The sequence below is a fragment of the Musa acuminata genome, chromosome BXJ1-3, assembly GCF_036884655.1.
Source record: "Musa acuminata AAA Group cultivar baxijiao chromosome BXJ1-3, Cavendish_Baxijiao_AAA, whole genome shotgun sequence".
Lineage (NCBI taxonomy): Eukaryota > Viridiplantae > Streptophyta > Magnoliopsida > Zingiberales > Musaceae > Musa > Musa acuminata.
This window is the reverse complement of record NC_088329.1, coordinates 29335859-29351128: the sequence shown is the minus strand read 5'-3', so window position 1 is coordinate 29351128 and position 15270 is coordinate 29335859.

Genomic DNA, 15270 nt, shown 5'->3' with positions numbered 1-15270 from the left:
CATATCCTTTACCATTTCTGGCAAGGGTCCAGACAATCCCACACACCAGAGTACAAGAGGACAGTTTTAACAATAAGCAGCATATATCGGAAGCACACGCGGAACAACAAAGCGTACATGTGCCTTTACGAGTCAATCCGAAGTAAGCAATAATCTTTCACAAGTATATTCAGATTTGAAAGGAAGCAAAAGCAAGAGCATACAAGGATTTCAAGAAATCACATATAGCTCAATTGAAATAAGAAAGTTAGGTGAATACAATGGCCAACGAAATGAAACTGGAAGAGGCACATTTCAAAAGCAAATGCGGAACAATGGGATGCATATGCCGAATTACGATGCAAACATGAACTTTAGATGATAGCTGCAGATATACAAATAAATAAAGGACTAAAGTATACAGGAATTTAAGATAATAATGTAAAGCTTAACTGAAGTAAGAGTTTTTGCCAAAATCGATTTCCAAAGGAAAGTAACAAGGAAAGCCGAAATCGACCAAAGCTCGATTCTGGCAGAATTTGATAGGAACATTGTATGAACTATTTGGATAACCAATTATGCTCCAATTTATACAAAATAGGTGTCATTAGAAAGCTTTGTCAATCTAGTTTTATGCAAATCAAGTTTTACAAGATTTGGAATTTATAACCGGGAGTTATAGATAATTTCGCAGCGAAAGGTCTGAAAATATTAGCTCTGTTTTACTGAATCCATAGGGTCGATGAAAGCAGATGTTTCAGTTAGCAATTGTACTCCAAAAATTTCAAATCAGGTATATACAGAGAGCATTTTGAGTCTAGCTTCGAATAAAACATACTTTGTATGAATCTGAGTTCACAACAGAAAGTTATAAGTTGTTAAGCAACAAGAGGTCAGAAATTTCGGTCCCTGTTTTGCAGAATCTGTAGGGTTAATTTAAACAGAAGTCTTAGTAGGCATTTAAACTCCAAATCATTCGATCTTTATATCAAAATAAAGATTTTCTTGTCTACTTTCAAATGGAACAGGTTTTGTCTAAATCAGAGTTTATTACAAAATGTTATGACCGAAACATTGCATAGAGGTCAGATTACCGAAAAATTACAGATTCATAACTTTATATCAAAACGAAAGAAGGTCTGGTTCCCAGTTGAAATCTTTCAAATTTTACAGAATAAAAATGAAAACAGAGATTAAGGTTATTGTGGGATTGGGTTAGAACACTTGCCTTAAAATTATTTGAATCCCAAATGTGAGAAAATTGATGAAAAACCTCAAGCTCTTCTTCTTCTTCTTCTTCTTCTTCTTCTTCTTCTTCTTCCCTTCTCTTCTCAAACTCACGTTGCTGCAACTCTTCAGGTTTGTTTTCTTTAACCTTTCATCTAATTATTTAGGTTTTGGCTAATACAAAAGTTGCAAGGTGTCATGCATGCATGAAAGGGGCTAGGTGTCATCTTTAGAGCAAAGATAAGTGGCACCAACCTTATGTTAGTTAGTGACACATGTCCACTATATATATATATATATATATATATATATAACTTAAATCTGAATCTTTCATAAATTATATCAAACTTCTAATATTTACTTTTAGGTCCCTAGCCATAAACCTTTAATATAATATCATTTAATATAAAATAATTATTAAATAATTCTTATTTTTACAAACAAACCTTTTACTAAATTTTAAAAAATAGGGGATGTTACACTCTCCCCTCCTTAAAAAAAAAATTTAGTCCTCTAAATTTATCATACCTCATTCGACGAAAAAATGAGGATAAGCTTTCATCATTTCTTCCTCAAGCTCCCAAGTTGTTTCCTCTCCAGAATGATATCTCTAGATCACTTTAACTAGAGGGATAACTCGATTCCTCCTCTCCAGAATGATATCTCCATATCACTTTAACTAGAGGGATAACCCGATTCCTCAAGATCTTTTCTTTTTTTTTTTTATCAACAATCTAAGTGGGCTCTTCCACATAAGACAAGTCTTTATCAATCACCATCGGCTCATACTTAATGATATGAGAGGGATCATGTATATACTTTCTGATCATTGAAACATGAAATATATCATGAATATGGCACAATGATGGTGGCAAGGCAATCCTGTAAGCGACAGAACCAACCCTCTCAAGAATCTCAAAAGGTCCAATAAATCTTGGGCTTAACTTTCCTTTCTTCCCAAATCTTACAATGTCTTTAGAAGGGGAGACCTTCAGAAATACAAAATCCCCGATTTGAAACTCAATATTTCGCCTTCTATTATCAGCATAACTCTTTTGACGACTCTGAGCAGTCTTTAACCTTTTTCTTATAAGTTGAATTTTCTCAGTAGTCTCTTATACTTTTTTTTTTTCTGGTGCTAATAACTTTCTGTCACCAATTTCTTCCCAACATATAGGTGTCCTGCACTTTCGCCCATATAAAGCTTCATAAGGAGCCATCTGAATACTTGAATGATAACTATTATTGTAAGTAAACTCAATAAGAGAGATATCTTTATCTCATTCACCTTCTCAATCCATAACATAGGCTCGAAGCAAATCCTCAAGTGTTTAAATGGTTCTTTCTGATTGACCATCAGTTTGAGGGTGATAAGCAGTGCTAAACTTGACTTTAGTGCTAATAGATTCCTGTAACCTTCTCCAAAATATAGATAGAATTCTGGAGTCTTTGTCAGAGATTATCTCCTTTGGAACACCAAGAAGTCTTACTATTTCATTTATATATATAAATCTGCAAGCCTATCAAAAGAATAAGTCATATTGATCGGTAGGAAATGTGCAGATTTCGTTAACCTATCAATGATAACCCAAATAGCATCATGCTTTCTAGATGTTCGGGGTAGTCCTGAAATAAAGTCCATGGCAATACATTCACATTTCCATTAAGGCATATCTAAAGGTTACAACAAACCTCTAGGTCTTTGGTGTTCTGCTTTGATTTGCTGACAAGTCAAACACTTTGAAACATATATTGCAATCTCCTTCTTCATGCCTTCTCACCAATAATGACTTTGGAGATCTCTATACATCTTAGTGCTACCAGGATGCATGGTGTACTTTGAATTATGACCATCTCTTATGATTTGATTTTTGATATCTGAGTCATTTGGAACATATATTCTATTCCCTAATCTCAATAGGCCATCCTCTGAAACTCGAAAATTCAGTTTCAATCCCTTTTCTACTTCATTCCTTAAGCAGATCAAGCGTCGATCACGTAGTTGTCCTCCTTTAATTTGTTGAATGAGATCAGATTGCACTTGGATGGAGGCCATTAATATCATTGAGTCTTGCCCTTTTCTCAACATTCAAATCATAATTCTCTTCTAATAACTTCCATTGCTTCACAACCAAAGTTGCTATAAAACTTGTAGATTTTCTACTAAGGGCCTATGCTACAACATTAGCTTTACCCAGGTGATAACGAATGGTACAATCATAATCCTTTAAAAGTTCTATCATGATATTCAGTTTTTAATTTATCAAAATTGCTAACAAGATTATCATGCTTATTTTTCAATAATTTATATTTTCTACTAATTATTTTACATTCATCAAACAAGTCATGGAAGGCATTTAATAATTCATCAAATGATAAATCTGCATCAATTAAATTTGTTATCTCTTCTCCGATGGCCATTAAGGCGTAATGAGCAACTTGCTCGGTGTTGGACTCCTCTTCTTCGAACGCGCTCGAGTCATCCCATGTTGCTTTGAGCGCCTTCTTCTTTGATGTTCTCTTCTTGGCTTGGGGACAATCACTTTTGTAGTGTCCCGGCTTTTTGCACTCGTAGCAAATAACTTGGTCCTTTTTGGGTTCAAGTTTATTTTTTGTGTCACTTTTAAACTTGTGTCTCTTAATGAATTTTTTGAATTTCCTTGTTAGAAGTGCCAAGTCATCGTCACAGTCCTCATCACTTGAGTTTTCTCTCAAGTGGTCATCTAAAGTTCTAAGTGTCATATCCTTCCTATTCTTTAGAATGATATCTTCTTGCTCTTCATGAGCCTTGCAAGTCATTTTATAGGTCATTATTGACCCGATTAGTTCTTCAAGAGGGAAGTTGTTTAAATCTTTAGCCTCTTGAATAGCAGTGACTTTAGGGTCCCAACTCTTAGGAAGAGATCGTAGAATCTTATTTACGAACTCAAAATATGAAAAACTTTTGCCGAGTCCTTTTAGAGTATTGACGACATCCGTGAAACGGGTGTATATGTCGCCAATAGTCTCACTCGGTTTCATTCGGAAAAGTTCAAAAGAATGTATTAAAAGATTGATTTTTGACTCTTTCACTCTACTTGTGCCTTCGTGAGTCACTTCGAGTATATGCCAAATATCAAACACAGTTTCACAAACCGAAACACGATTGAACTCATTTTTATCAAGCGCACAAAATAAGGCATTCATAGCCTTTGCATTAAGAGCGAAAGTCTTCTTCTCCAATTCATTCCAATCGATCATTGGAAGAGAAGACTTCGAAAATCCATTTTCTACAAGATTCCAAAGTTCAAAATCCATTGAAATAAGGAAGATCCTCATTCGGGTCTTCCAATAGGTGTAGTCCGTCCCATTGAACATGGGTGGACATGTAATAGAGTGGCCCTCTTGGTTTCCGACGTATGCCATCTCTCTTGGGTTTTAATCCGTTTGAGAGTTAACCCCGCTCTGATACCAATTGTTAGGATCAAGAGCACTAAGAGGGGGGGGTGAATTAGTGCAACGGAAAACTTTCGATGATTAAAACTACGTTCGTACGTTGAAATCCGATTCCGACGTAAAAGTCGTTTCGTGCAGATAATAACTTTGAAAGCTTACGGAAACGTATTTTAAGTAAAGGAAGGCAGTTTGCATTAAAGATAGAAATCAGAATGTAAGCGTAAACTGAAATATGATGTTCGTACGATAAAACTGATTTCCGTCTTAACGCCGATTCGAAAAATACTTAACTATGAAACACGTTCGTAAATGAGTAGAAGGCAGTAAGCTACTGAGGGGGTTTGCAGTAAAGATAAGATGCTAAAAGTAAATGCAAACCGAGATTTAGAGTGGTTCGGTCAATCTTGACCTACATCCACTTTTGGCTTCCTCCACCAACGAGGTCACCGACGTCCACTAGAGGCCTTCCTTCAATAGGTGAAGGCCAACCATCCTTTTATAGTTTCACTCCTTTTGACGGGTTTAGGAGATAACCCTTACAAACTTTTCTCTCCACTCTTGAAAGATCAAAACTTAGAAAAAGAGGGAGGAGAACTTTTAGCCTTTACAACACTTTTGAGCTCTAAAATTCACAGAGTAAGATTGGATTTTCGGTGCCCTTTCATACAGGAAAGGGTGGGGTATATATAGGCCCCAAACTAGTTTGAATTTGGAGCTCAAAAATGTCTTTTCCCAGATTTCCAGGGTCCTGGCGGTACCACCTCCTAACTGGGGTGGTACTGCTTGGCAGCTAGGAGACTGAGCCTCTGGGCGGTGCCACTGCCTGACAGGGGCGGTTGCACCGCCCAGTCTCGCTCAGAGACTGAGCCCTGGTGGTGCCACCGCCTGACTGGGGCATTTGCACCGCTTGGCAAAGCTCGGAGACCGAGCTCAGGCGGTTCCACCGCTGTCAGGGGCGGTTGCACCGTTCAATCTCGCTTGGAGACTGAGCCCAGGCGATGCCACCGCCTGCCTTGGGCGGTTGCACCACCCAGCTTTCCTGGGAGACCCTCTCCTGGGCGGTGCCATCGCCTAGCAGGAATTCTGGTTCGAATGGGTTGATCCATTCGACCCAATTTGGGTCTGTCAAGGGCCCAATTGCCCCCAGATTAAGTTAATGGGATCACCTCCCATTCCTAACTTAATATATATGCTAACTATGACATTTCTTAAGACATTTACTACAACTTGCTCCGGTGCGTCAATCGCTTCTTCCGGCGAGCTTCCGACGAACTTCCGGCGAACATCCGACGAACCTTCGACGATGCTCCGACGGACTTCCGGCAAACTCCTGGACTTGCGACGATCCACTTGGAGAGTTCCGACGAGCTTCTTTAGCAAGCTCCTAGACTTCTCAGATTTGTTCCCGCAGAACCTCTGACAACCGTCCGGACTTCCGTCGAACTCTCGAACTCCCAACGTGCTCATAGTCTTGACTCTGGCGCAACTCCTGCTGCATGTCTTACTTTCATCGTAGTTAATCCTGCACACTTATCTCAACATATGGATTAGATAACAAAGGACAATTGACTTTATCATCAAAATCCGAGATTCAACAGAGACAATTAAAGCAGGAAAAATCATATTGTGCCGGGGGAAAACATGTCAGAAGATTGGACGTCGGACCGGAGGAACAGTCGATGTATCGAAAGAAGGCTTCGGGCCAAGAAGAGAGGATATTACGCCAAGGATATCAGAGTTCGGAGTCAATTGGCCGATTGGGCAATAGGCCGCAAGAGAGGACGATGCGCCAATGAATCAGACGAAGCATCGAGGGACCAATAACATGCTGGACAACTTGATTAATGCTTAGTATTAATTGTCTAGATCGAAGTATGTTTTACATGTTCAGGATTAACTACGATAGCAAGGCATGAAGCAAAATAAAGTCCTAGAGTCAAGGACGTGACTTTGTTGGGAGTTCGAGAGTTCATTGGAACTCCGGACGTTCGTCGAAAGTTCTGACGAAACCAGCCGAGAAGTCTCGGAGCTTGCTAGAGAAGCTCGTCGGAACTCGCCAAGAAGATCATCGTGAAGTCCAGGAGCTTGCCGGGAGTTTGCCGGAACATTGCCGAGAGATCGTCGGAAGAATAGACATAGAGACTTGTTTAGCATAGCAAATGTCTTAGGATTTCGTAGTTAGTACGTAATTGGGCTTGGATTTGGGCCAACCCAATTAGGGGCCAACTAGGCCCATGTAAGGACTGTGTTAGGCCCAATGAGATGCCCAAATAGTGCCCCAAGAAGTCTCACCATCATGGCACAGTCTTCGAGATTGTGTCAGGTGGTGGTACCACTAGTCTGGGCGATTGTACCGTCCCTGGTAGGGTGCCAGGTAGTGGTACCGCCATTCTGGGCAGTGGTACCGCCCAACACTGCCCCCCAGGCAGTAGTACCGCCAGACTTGGGCGGTGGTACCACCCGTGCCCAGGGAACCCGGGATGGGAAAGTTTTAGGCTCCAAGTTTGAATCAACTTGAAGCCTATAAATACCCCTCTCATCCCTGGTTATAAAGAACACAAGAACAAAGAGTTCAAAAGTAGAAAAAAGCTGTTGCAACCTTTTTAGAAATTCCCTCCTCCACTCTAAGTTTAGAAATTTGTAAGAGGAGTGTGAGTGCTTATAAGGGTTATCTCCTAAACCCGTGAAAAAGATAAGAGGGGTGTAAAAGGTGATTGGCCTTATCCTGTTGAAGGAAGGCCTCTAGTGGACGCTGGTGACCTCGTCGGAGGAGGAAGCCGAAAGTGGATGTAGGTTACTGTTAGAACCCTTGCAGATTCTAAACTTGGGGTTGATCTCTTTAGGGGATCGGCCTCCTTGGAACTCTATAGGGGTTCCTCCCTCCAAGTTGCTGCTCAAAGGCTGTAGAAAAGATTCATCTATTGCCTTTCAAAAGAGGAGGAATACATGACAATTTATAGGGCTTCTAAACCCTAACTCCTAATAGGACTCCTACTTCTAACCAACTCCTAATAGGACTCTTACTCAAGACTTCTATTCCTTTAGAACTCCTAATTCTTCTCTAAGAAACAACCTCCTAACCCTAGCCGGCCTCTTCACCTCTTTAATAGGGGTCGGCTTAGGTAGATTTTACATGAGTGTCCCTCTCAATTAGGACTCTCCTAGCTAGAGTCCTAACAGACCCGCCCTCTTCAAATCAGCCTTGTCCTCGAGGCTGACAATTCATGAATTCTAGGAATTTGATCTTCAAGTCGTCATAGTTCACTCAAGTGGCATCTTCTATTGGTAGGTTCGCCCACTGTATTAGCACTTCAGTAGTGGGTTGTCATCATCGAGTCACAATCCGTCGATCAATAATGGCACTTGGTTGGGTCAGGAGTTCTCCTTGCGTAGTCATATTTGGTGGGTGGCTTTGGGCTATCTCCAAGCACCTATTTACAATTTTCGTATGGCCATCGATTTTTGGGTGATATGTCGTACTCCTTTTGAATTTAGTACCCTGCATATGGAATAACTTTGTCCAAAATCTGCTCATGAAGATGCAAGTAGAATTTGTCACAAGCACAATGTGTCCCTTATAGTGTAATTCTTTTGAGTCCCAACTATAATGAGCCACGAGGCTTGGTACTTCCTCCAATTTTTTTTATGATCTTACTAGTCTCCGAATCTTCCTGCCATTCCATCTTAATATCCTCAAGGAAGTCACTAGTCGAAAGTGAAACGATCGAAAATTCAGCTTGCTCAGGTAGCCGTGAAAGCGCATCTACAACAACATTCTCTTTCCCCTTTTTGTAAGTTATTTCATAATCAAATCCAAGAAGTTTTGTTATCCATTTTTGCTGCTCAGGGGATGATATCATTTGCTCCAAAAAGTACTTGAGGCTTCTATGGTCAGTTTTAATTTGAAATCGTCGACCGATCAAGTAGGGTCTCCACCTCGTTGTTGTGTGCACAATGGCGAGCATCTCCTTATCATATGTTGACATATTTTGATGGGAGGGAGATAATGCCTTGCTAGTATATGCAAGTGGTCGACCATCTTGCATGAGAATGTCTCCAATTCTGACTCTAGATGCATCGGCGTCAATAATGAAGGGTCGACTGAAATCTGGTAGTGCTAGCACCGATGTCATCATCATGGCTGCCTTAAGTTTGTCGAAGGCAACGGAGGCTTTGTACAACCATTGAAAGACATAGCCTTCGAACAAACCATCAACTAACAAAACATCTTCGATAAAGAAGTTGGATTTGTTACCTATGGTTCCTTTGCCAATGATTTTACCCTTGTTGTCTCCGAAGGTGACATAGCCTTCGTCTATGCTAGTGAGCTTAGAGAATTGAGATGGATCTCCGGTCATATGCCTTGAGCATCCACTATCAAGGTACCATCTCTTGCTCCTAGCTTGCGATGGTATAGGTTTCTACAAGAAAGGATGATTTTTAAGCACCCATTTGCTTTTGGGTGCCTCAAAAATAGATCTACATTGTTTATCATGTTGCATAGAATTTATTATGGTTCCTTTAGGAACCCAAATTAATTTATTTGGACTAATTTTCTTGAATGGATAATAATGTGTTTTGTGTCCAAGTTTGCAACAAAAGTTACATTTGCTTTGGTGTCGAACATGTAAGATGGGGCCTTTTATGAAGGTGGTTGGATTTTGGTGAGGACTTCTCACAAATCCGATTCCACTTCTTTTGGGAATGTGACCCTTGTTTGCAAGGATCATGTTCAAGGACTTGCTACCAACCTCGAATTTCTTCAAGGTGTCCTTAAGTAGCAAGTTTTCCTTTTGGAGAGTTTCTAGATCAGGGCATTTTATCGAATTTCTTCAAGGTGTCCTTAAGTAGCAAGTTTTCCTTTTGGAGAGTTTCTAGATCAGGGCATTTTATGCATGAACCTAAACTATCATGATATTCAGTTTTTAACTTATCGAAATTACAAGTAAGACTATCATGCTCCTTTTTTAGCAATTTGTATTTTCTACTAATAATCTTGCATTCATCAAATAAGTCATAGAAGGTATTTAATAATTCATCAAATAATAAATCTGCATCTATTAAATTCGTTACCTCCTCTCCGATGGCCATTAAGGTGTAATGAGCAACTTGCTCGGTGTTGGACTCCTCTTCTTCGAACGCGCTCGAGTCATCCCATGTTGTTTTGAGCACCTTTTTCTTTGATGTTCTCTTTTTGACTTGGGGACAATCACTCTTGTAGTGTCCCGGTTTCTTGCACTCATAGCAAATAACTTGGTCCTTCTTGGGTTCAAGTTTTTTTTTTTGTCATTCTTAAACTTGTTTCTTTTAATGAATTTTTTAAAATTTCTTGTTAGAAGTGTCAAGTCATCGTCACAGTCCTCATCACTTGAGTTTTCTCTCAAGTGGTCTTCTGAAGTTCTAAGTGTCATATCCTTCCTGTTCTTTGGAAGGATGTCTTCTTGCTCTTCATGAGCTTTGCAAGTCATCTCGTAGGTCATTAATGACCCGATTAGTTCTTCAAGAGGGAAGTTGTTTAGATCTTTCGCCTCTTGAATAGCAGTGACTTTAGGATCCCAACTCTTAGGAAGGGATCTTAGAATCTTATTTACGAGCTCAAAATCCGAAAAACTTTTTCTGAGTCCTTTTAGACCGTTGACGACATCCGTGAAACGGGTAAACATGTCGCCAATAGTCTCACTTGGTTTCATCCGGAAAAGTTCGAAAGAATGTAACAAAAGATTGATTTTTGACTCTTTCACTCTACTTGTGCCTTCGTGAGTCACTTCGAGTGTGTGCCAAATATCAAATGCGGTTTCACAAACCAAAACATGGTTGAACTCATTTTTATCAAGCACACAAAATAAGACAGTCATAACCTTTGCATTAAGAGCGAAAGCCTTCTTCTCCAATTCATTCCAATCGATCATTGGAAGAGAAGACTTCGAAAATCCATTTTCGACAAGATTCCAAAGTTCAAAATCCATAGAAATAATAAAGATCCTCATTCGGGTCTTCCAATAGGTATAGTCCGTCCGATTGAACATGGGTGGACGTGTAATAGAATGGCCCTCTTGGTTTCTAGCGTATGCTATCTCTCTTGGGGTTTAATCCGTTTGAGAGTTAACCTCGCTCTGATACCAATTGTTAGGATCAAGAGCACTAGGGGGGGGGGGGTGAATTAGTGCAACGGAAAACCTTCTACGATAAAATCACGTTCGTTCGATAAAAGTGATTTCGGTAGGAAAGTCGATTCGTAAATCACTTTAACTTTTGATTAAGCGAGATACAGCAAAGATATAAGTGCAGTTTGCAGTTATGGTTCAAATCAGATAGTAGGCGCAAACTGAAATATGATATTCGTACTAAAAAACTGAAATATGATGATCGTACGATAGGTGCAAATCAAAACGTAAACGCAAACTGAAATATGATGATCGTACGATAAAACTGATTTACGTCTAAACACCGATTTGGAAAGTGCAAAGCTTGAAACCCGATCGTATATGCGCAGAAAGTAGTAAGCTTTTGAGGAGATTTGTAGTAAGGATAAGATGCTCAAAGTAAATGCAAACCGAGATTTAGAGTGGTTCGGTCAATCTTGACCTACTCCACTTTTAGCTTCCTCCACCGACGAGGTCATCGACGTCAACTAGAGGCCTTCCTTCAAGAGGCGAAGGCCAATCACCCTTTTACAGTTTCACTCCTTTTGACGGGCTTAGGAGACAACCCTTACAGAATTTTCTCTCCTCTCTTTAAAGATCAGAACTTTGAAGAAAAGAGGGAGAAAAACTTTTGACCTTTACAACAATTTTGAGCTCTAAGAATCAAAGAATAAGATCAGGATTTCGGTGTTTGTATGTTACCTTTTAGTGCTGAATGGGTGGGGTATTTATAGGCCCCAACCCAGTTTGAATTTGGAGCCCGAAACTGTCAATTCCCGAAATTTCGGGATCTGGCGATTGCACCGCCTGACTGGAGCGGTTGCACCGCCTGGCAGAGCTCGAAGACTGAGCCTCTGGGCGGTGCCACCTCCTGTCAGGGGCGGTTGCACCTCCTGCCAGAGCTCGAAGACCGAGCTCAGGCAGTGCCACCTCCTGACTAAGGCAGTTGCACCGCTTAGCTAGAGCTCGGAGATCGAGCCCAGGCGGTGCCACCTTTGTCAGGGGCAGTTGCACCTCCTGCCAGAGCTCGAAGACTGAGCTCAGGCGGTGCCACCGCCTGACTGAGGCGGTTGAACCGCCTGGCAGAAATCAGGGTCCGAATGGGTTGATCCATTCGGCCCAATTTGGGTTTTTCAAGGGCCCAATTGCCCCAAGATTAAGTTAATGGGATCACCTCCCATTTCCAACTTAATCATTATGCTAACTATGATTTTTCCTAAGATATTTACTGCAACTTGCTCCGGTGCGTCAATCGCTTCTTCCGGCGAGCTTCCGGCGAACTTCCGTTGATCATCCGATGAACCCTCGGTGATGCTCCTGCGGACTTCCGGCAAACTCCTGGACTTGCGACGATCCACTTGGCGAGTTCCGATGAGCTTCTTTGGCAAGCTCATTGACTTTTCGGATTTATTCCCGTAGAACCTCCCACGATTGTCCGAACTTCCGTCGAACTCTCGAACTCCCAACGTGATCATTGTCTTGACTCCGGCGCAACTCTTGTTGCATATCTTATTTTCATCGTAGTTAATCCTGCACACTTATCTCAACATATAGATTAGATAACAAATGACAATTGACTTCATCATCAAAATCCGAGATTCAACACCCCTCTCTTGGAAGTCATATCTTCGGGCTTCGTGCGATTGGGCAAAGCTCTCTCCTTGATGTGATTTCTTTGGGCTTAGTGGTCGGCCCAATCTGAGTTCAGTAAAGAGCGTCCAAATCTTATCCTCCATTCGCGCCTCGAAGGCTTCAAATTTAGCATTGATTACCTCCTCAGATGCCATAGTATATGCCGCCAATTCTGTGATGTTAAGATCTCTCTTTTATTGTCGGGTTAAAGACATGTATTGGTTGAGAGAGGTGATGGTCAAAAGGGTTGGTGGATTGGTGGATGTAGGCGACGGTTTAGGCTTGTTTTGTGGCTATTTTAGGTGCAGTTTGAGGGTATGGTTTGGTGGAGTTTTAGGGTTGTAGATGAAAGTTTTGGATCTGTGGTAGATGGTAGCAAAGGTTTGATAAAAATCAGTGGAAGTTGCATCAAGTATGTGCTGTCTTGTAAGAGTAGAATTGTCGTCGAAGAAACAATGGTTTTTCGACGTAATTTCCACCAAAAACTTGATAATTGAGGAGGGAATTGATATCAAAATCATAGTTTATATGACAGCAATGATATCTAATTTAATCAAGAAAATTTCGGCAGTATAATAGCAAGGAAATTGGTGCAAGTTACGATTGCAGAATTCTCGTCGAAAAATTTCAGTGGGTTATGATGAAAATTTGCAGCAACACAAAATCATTTTTAGAGATGAATTTCTTAATAGATGAATCTTATATGGAAGCCAAGATGATCTATAAAGTGTATAAGAAATTTCATTCAAAAAAGATTGCAAATAGATGGGTTAAGGCAACAATATGCGGTTGAAATTTTCTACAGCACAAATTTTTAAGTATAGCAGATTGGACGTAAAAGATCAATGGTTTTTATTGATAATTTTTTGATGAAACCAAAGGGAAATCCACTGTTATGAAGTGTCAAAGCTATCATAAAAATTTTGTAGAGATTTGGATAGAAACAACGTAGTATCAAGATTAAACAAACAGTGCTATGCAGCTGAAATTTTACAGTGCAGATTTTCAAGTATAGCAGATTAGACGTAAAATATTAATGATTTATATTGAGAATTTTTTGACAAAACTAAAGGAAATCTGCTGTTAGGAAATGTCAAAGATGTCATAAAAATTTCGTAGAGATTTGGATAGAAAAAACACAGTAGCAAGATCAAACAGACGGTGCTATACGGTTGGAATTCTGCAATATATCTTTCGTCGTAGAGATGAAAACTTTATGACGAAAAGTTTATGCAGCAATATAGGAATAATTTTTTTGGGATTTTCAAATAAGGATAACTAAATTGCAGTAGCAGTAAGGTAGAAAATCAGAACCTGTTGCAATTCACGGGGAGATCAAAGGATGATCCGTGGTGGTGGAGATGACGGCGAAATTTGGCGACGATCTTTTAAGCAATTGTGGGAATTGCTTTGGGCGGTTGTGGAGGGTTGATGGATGGCTGTGGAAGGGCAGCGAGATGCCAAGAACGCTGCTCTAATACCAGGTGTTAGAACCCTTGCATATTCTAAACTTGGGGTTGATCTCTTTAGGGGATCGGCCTCCTTGGAACTCTATAGGGGTTCCTCCCTCCAAGCTGCTACTCAAAGGCTGCAGAAAAGATTCATCTATTGCCTTTCAAAAGAGGAGGAATACATGATTATTTATAAGGCTTCTAAACCCTAACTCCTAATAGGACTCCTACTCAAGACTCTTACTTCTAACCAACTCCTAATAGGACTCCTACTCAAGACTCCTATTCCTTTAGAACTCCTAATTCTTCTCTAAGAAACAACCTCCTAACCCTAGCCAGCCTCTTCACCTCTTCAATAGGGGTCGGCTTAGGTAGATTTTACATGAATGTCCCTCTTAATTAGGACTCTCCTAGCTAGAGTCCTAACGGTCACGTTGACCAAACCACTCAAACTACTGTGTTCTCTGGTTTGCATTTTATTCTTGCCATTTACATACTGCAAACTACTTTACTTAGTCACTACGCTTTCATACACTTCCAAGTTATTAAGCTTCCGAAATCGATTTTCATTGAAATTAGTTTTTATCGTACGAAAGTTTTTAAACCGACGTTATTTTACCGCTGCACTAATTCACCCCCCCTCTTAGTGCCGACTCTTGATCCTAACACAAGATTCTTTGATAGGGATACTACTAGCCAACCATGCGTCGGGACGCCCTGTCCTATGTACAGCAGTGCCCGCAATGCCAGAGGCACGCCCGACTACCACACCAGCGGGTGGTTCCCCTTACCCCGATGGACGCGGCCTGGCCCTTCGCCCAATGGGGGCTTGATCTTCTCGGACCTTTCCCTCCAGCGTCGGGACAGCGGCGCTTTCTTATAGTCGACGTCAAATACTTCAGAAAGTGGGTCGAAGTGAACCCTTGGCCGCCATTACCGAGAAGCAAGTCCAAAGCTTCACATGGAAGAACATAATCACCCAGTTCGGGATCCCGAAGGCTATCATCGCCGACAACGGAGCTCAATTCAACAATGCTAAGTTCAAGGCCTATTGCTAATCATACGGGATCCAGCTGAAGTTCAACTCCATCACGCACCCCCAAACCAATGGCCAAACCGAGTTAATGAACCGGGCGATTTTGGAAGGCCTCAAGAGGAGGATCTCGAGCGCGCACAGAGCTTGGGTGGAGGAGCTTCCCAACATCTTATGGGCAATGCAGACAACTCCCAAAACCGCCTCGGGGGAGTCTTCGTTCAACCTCACGTATGGGACCGAAGTGGTCCTTCCGCCCGAGATGGTGTTCCCGACCCTGCGCACCTCCAATTACGAACAAAGGGCTTCCGAGGAGGGCCTCCGAGCAAAATTGGACCTCCTCGAAGAAAGGAGAGCCAAGGCACATCTG